The 5,088-nt window shown below is 43.8% G+C and overlaps 1 pseudogene; it reads right to left on the minus strand.

Moving 5' to 3' along the window:
• Window positions 1-1,253: 1,253 nt before the first annotated feature.
• LOC102017467 lies at window positions 1,254-2,259 on the minus strand (annotated as a pseudogene).
• Between the last annotated feature and the right edge of the window lie 2,829 nt (window positions 2,260-5,088).

A 5,088-nucleotide genomic window follows, 5' to 3' on the forward strand; every position in this document is an offset into this window, starting at 1 on the left:
AGAGTGGCTCAGATAAAAATAGACTTCAAAATAAAGTGAGATAAAAAGGATCATTTTGTAATAACAAAAGGGACACTTTACCGGGAATTCACTACAATTTTAAATATGCATGTACCTAACAGAAATTCACAACACATGAGCAAAGACTGAAAAGATAAATAACTCCACAACCATAAAAAGGTATTCAACTCCACCTCTCCTAGTAACTGATAGAAGAACTGGGCAAAAAAAGTATATATAGAAGATTTGGAAAACACTATTACTTATCCTAGCCTATACATTGATATTTGTAGAAACTGCTTTTTAGAATTACAACAGAATATGCATTCTTTTTAAGTGTACATGGTATGTTTGCCAAGACAAATAATATGTCGGTCTATAAAATGTCTCCATAAAAGTATTGGAATCCTGAATAATAGCAAGAATATACCAAAACATGTGAGAGGCAGTCAAGGTAGTGCTAAAAGGAAAGTTATACCTTTAAGTACTTCTATTCAAAAAGAAGAAAAGTCTGAAATTAATGACCAACATTGCTAGAGAAGCAGGCAGAAAATAAACTCAAGCTAAGGAAGAGGAAATAAGTAATAAAGAGAAGGGCAGAAACCAATGAGACACAAAGCAGAGAGACAACACAGAACACTGACACAGTGAAAAGCTGGTTCTTTGAAAAGACGAACAACAAAACAATCAATCAACATAACTGACCAAAGAGAAAAAAAAAAGAGAAAACACAAACCACAAATGTCAAGAATGAAAAGAAGAGCCATCATTATGGCTTTTACAGACTTACAAGAGATAGCATTATCAACAAATTGATACAAAAAGCTTGACAACTATGACAGAATTTTTTTTTTAACAGAGAATCCACAGTCCAGTTTTATACAGAGTAAAGAAAAAGAGCAACTTGTGCTCAGACTAGAAGACATTCATACATTGGTTTGGAATCTACTCAAACTACACATACAATGAGAACAATATTATGCCAATATAATTGATTTGCTGTGGTATTTGTCTCTTGTTTGTCCAATATTAACAATTATAAACACAGCAGTGTAGCTAGTATTTGAAACTGGGGCTGGGGATTTAGGTCAGCGGCACAGCACCTGCCTGGCAAGGGCAAGGTTGTGAGTTCAACTCCTGGTACAGGAAAAAACCAAAAAAAAAAAAAAAAAAAAAAAAAACCAAAAACCAAACAAACAAACAAAAAGAATATGAAACAATCCTTATAGGGTTATAATGTCAAGCACAACATTTCACTTCTCACACCACTGGCCCTCCTTGTGTACCTGGGCTTTGTCCTCTCCAGTAAAGTCATTTTCGATATTAAAGGGGAGTTTTCCCCTTGATCATATCGGCAACAGTCTTGCATGTAGCATCAAGCAAACCTTTGATGTCTAAGTAGTTTGCTGCCAGAATAAGTTCAAAAAGGGTTCCTTGATCAACTTTCAGGAATTCTTGGTCCCAAACAGGGATATCATGCGTTTGCTTTTCTTTGTTCTCATCATCCTCAAGAGAAGGAGGCTCATCTTTGTGGTGGGCACATCACTGAATGACCTTTTTAAAAATATCATTGCATTAACATTTGGTAAGGGAACTGGGTCTCCTTCATCATCCATTCCCAAATCTTCCAGCATGGTCTCGATTGTCACAGATTGTTTGGCAATTTCACCATCATCTTCAAATATCTGTCTGTCAGAACTCAGCAACTTAATTGAAGGTACAGTGTTTGGTCTCTAAAAGACTGCAGGCTGGAGGCAGGCGGGAACAAGAAGATATTCTCACCTGTTGGAGAAAGGCAGCAGCAGATGAAGCCACTTCTGATGGAATTAAAAACTTTTTCAATTATGTATATTTAAATTGCAACAATAAACAATAAAAATACACAATTAAAAAAAACCTTTCTCAAAAGATGACAGGTTAACAAAACTGACACAAGAGGAAACAGAGTCTGAAGAGTCCTATATTTAGTTTCAAAATCAAAATCATTATCAAAAACCCATTAGTTTTTTATGGCCGCTATTCACAAATTAGTGGAAGAGCACACAGCACCAAGTATAGAGCTGTGGCCACCTGTGGTAACACAAAAGAGATTTATTCTTTGAGCCCCCAGAGATTAGAAGTCTAAAATCAAGGCTTCCACAGGACTGTGTTCCTTCTGGAGGCTTTGGAGAGAACTGTTCCTTTTCCTTTCCAGCTGTCAGAAGTCACCTTGCCCTGAGCCCCTTTCCCCACATCACCCTGATCGCTTGCTTCTGACATGATAGCTCCCACTACTACCTTCTCTGATCCTCGTGGTTCTTTTGATTACATTGTGCTCACCTGGCTAATTACAAGATCCTTAGGCTCTTCACACCTGCAAAGTCCCTTTTGTCACCTAAATGCACATAGTCACAGGTGTAGGGATTAGAATATGAACATTGGGGGGGGGTCATTAATTCATCTGTCGCAGTGACAATACTTTTTAAATGTTTATTGATTCTGTGGGTCTGGAGCTTGACAAAGTACAGTGGAGGTGGCTTATTTTCTACTCCATAGTATCTGGGATTTCAGCTAGGAGATCAGAGGCAGATGCTGAAATGTATTCATTCTCATGTCTGGTGGGTGATATGGGCTTTTGGCTGACGTTCTGCTGAGGCTATCAGCTGGGGCACCCACACCCAGCCTCCTACATGGCCTGGGCTTCCTTACAATACAGTGGCTGGGCCCCAAAGGCGATGGTTCTAACAGAGAGCACAAGGAGGAAGCTGAGTCACCATTTGAAGTCAGGCAGCATTTTATCTGTCATGTTCTATGGGCCATGGTGGTCACAAAGTCCCCCCCCCCATTTCAGGGGAGGAGAAAATAGACTCTGCCTCTTAACGGGCAATGGAAGAGCACACAGGGCCAAGTATAGAGCTGTGGCCATCTGTGGAGAATGTGATCTGCCAGAGGTGCTAAACAACTGAGATCAAGGATTGCTGTCCTTGTATGAGGAATAACTGTGTTCCAGGCGTTGTGGTCAGTGGGAAGCCACTCATGAGACAACGAATTTGTAGTGACCAGCATGAGATACGGATCCAACACCTGCTTCTCTCCTCTATACGGTTCTGAGCTGGGCTCATGCAGCAAGATGGACATGGCAGGCAGTCCTGTCATCATTTTTTTTTTGCTGGACCTGAGAATGACTCCATATATCTGCCTACACTCAGCCCAGGAACCCAGGCCTAAATCAATTCAGTGACTAGCCACAGGTTGACACAGGCCAGTGCGATGTAAGAGAAAGTCTCCGAGTTTTCTGGAGAGAAATGTTTCCTTTCTCTTAAAAGAATACATTGGGAGGAGATATCTCTCAGGTCCCAATATCCCGCCCCTCCCCTCTAGTCACTGCCATGTGCAGATGTGGATACTTTCTTGTGTAGATGCGAGGCATGGTGAGCTTCAAGCATCTGACCCCAGACTGACACTGAAGCCGCAGGTGGAGCAGGGCAGAGGCAGAAGTGGACATGATACCCTGGACTGCACCGATCCTGATGCCCATCTAGCTCCGGATTGCCAGTGACAGCAGCCAGCACATCTTTTGATTGTTTGAGCTAGTTCTAGACAGGGTTTAGAGCATTCGGAGCTGTAGCGATTCTTACTGACATACAGTTTTTCCTAGTTTTGCAGATCATAATATCAAGTCTCAGAGAGGGGAACATAATGCTTCCAAACTTCCAAATGCATGAGAAAGCCCTGGCGATCTTCTTAGAATGAAGATTCGGAGTAAGTGTGTGTGTGTGTGTGTGTGTGTGTGTATGCGCGCAATGTGTGTGTGTGGGGTGTCCTGCATGTCTAACACACTGCTGTCACGTGGATGCTGCCAGCTTTGCATAGTAAGAGGGTGCAGAATGTGCCCAAAGCCACATAGCCGTGAGTGACAGAGCCAGGCTGTGCACAAAAGTCCTGACTTCAAGCCCGTTTTCCCTCCACCACACCCTTGGAATGGCTAGAGGCCAACCTGCCTTTTTTCTGTCACATGCTGGAATGGGTGATTGCAGAATGCAATGCTGCCCTCCAGTCCCCTGGGAGTGTGACCCAGAACACCTGTTTCCTGGTATCAGAGCTAGCCTAGCGACACGTCAGACCCATGTGAGACCGCTTGCCCTTGACATTCCTAGTGCCGCATTTTGTCTTGTGCTCTGTCCCCCTGCAGATTCAGGCTGTGCCTATCTGCAGATTGTTAAATGGGGACAGATTTCCCAAGATTCCCATCTCAGAGAACTTATGGGGGGGTGAGTGCTTTGTAAAAATGCAGACTTCTAGGCTCCATACAGTATGGATGGGGCTAGGGAACCTGCATTTCTCACAAGTGTCTTGGGAATTTCTTAGGAGCAGACAAGTTTGGGAAACTCTTGACTGTGGGGATATGGAGGTGTCATTTTTCTTTGTCTAGGTCAAGTAATTTTTTTTGGTACCGGGAATTGAACTCAGGACCTTGCACTTGCCAGGCAGGTGCTTGTGCCGCTGAGCTATATTTCCAGCCCCCTAGGTCACATAATTTTGTGTTATGGTCACTCTCTCACAATCTCCAACCCTCAGGATAAGCATAGGTGGAGGGTGGTGTGATTATTTCTAAATTACAGTATGAAAAACTGAGGCAGAGAAAGATTCCCCTGATCCTTGCCAGTCCTGGGCTAGAGTAGGAACTCGGGTGGCATCTGGTCTCACCTGCCTTCACTGTGAGACTCCACAGAAAGAATGAAAGAGGACAGTACCCTGAGCTCCTGGCATGGCATCAGCACAAATGTCCTGTCGGTGTAACGTGAGCCTAGATCAGCGTGGACAGCCAGTGCGGGTTATGGCCCAGGCCTCTGCACAGACAGATGAAACGCCTGCACCCTTACTTGTCTCTCAAGGCACTATCTCCAGGGAGAGGTAGCGCCGGGTCTGAGGGGCGCTCTCCTGCCTAGAACCCAGGGACCATTCATCCCAGCAGTTCTAGGACCTGGGACAAGATATACAATGCCAGGCTCTCAGAGACAGCTTCCTTTCTTCCCCGAGAATGTTTGGGGTGGTGTGTGTGTCTCTGCCCCTGACATTGACCAGCCCATGTGACCTGCTCAGATTGGC

The sequence above is a fragment of the Chinchilla lanigera genome, unplaced genomic scaffold (assembly GCF_000276665.1).
Source record: "Chinchilla lanigera isolate Chin_1 unplaced genomic scaffold, ChiLan1.0 scaffold00021, whole genome shotgun sequence".
In the NCBI taxonomy this organism is placed as follows: domain Eukaryota; kingdom Metazoa; phylum Chordata; class Mammalia; order Rodentia; family Chinchillidae; genus Chinchilla; species Chinchilla lanigera.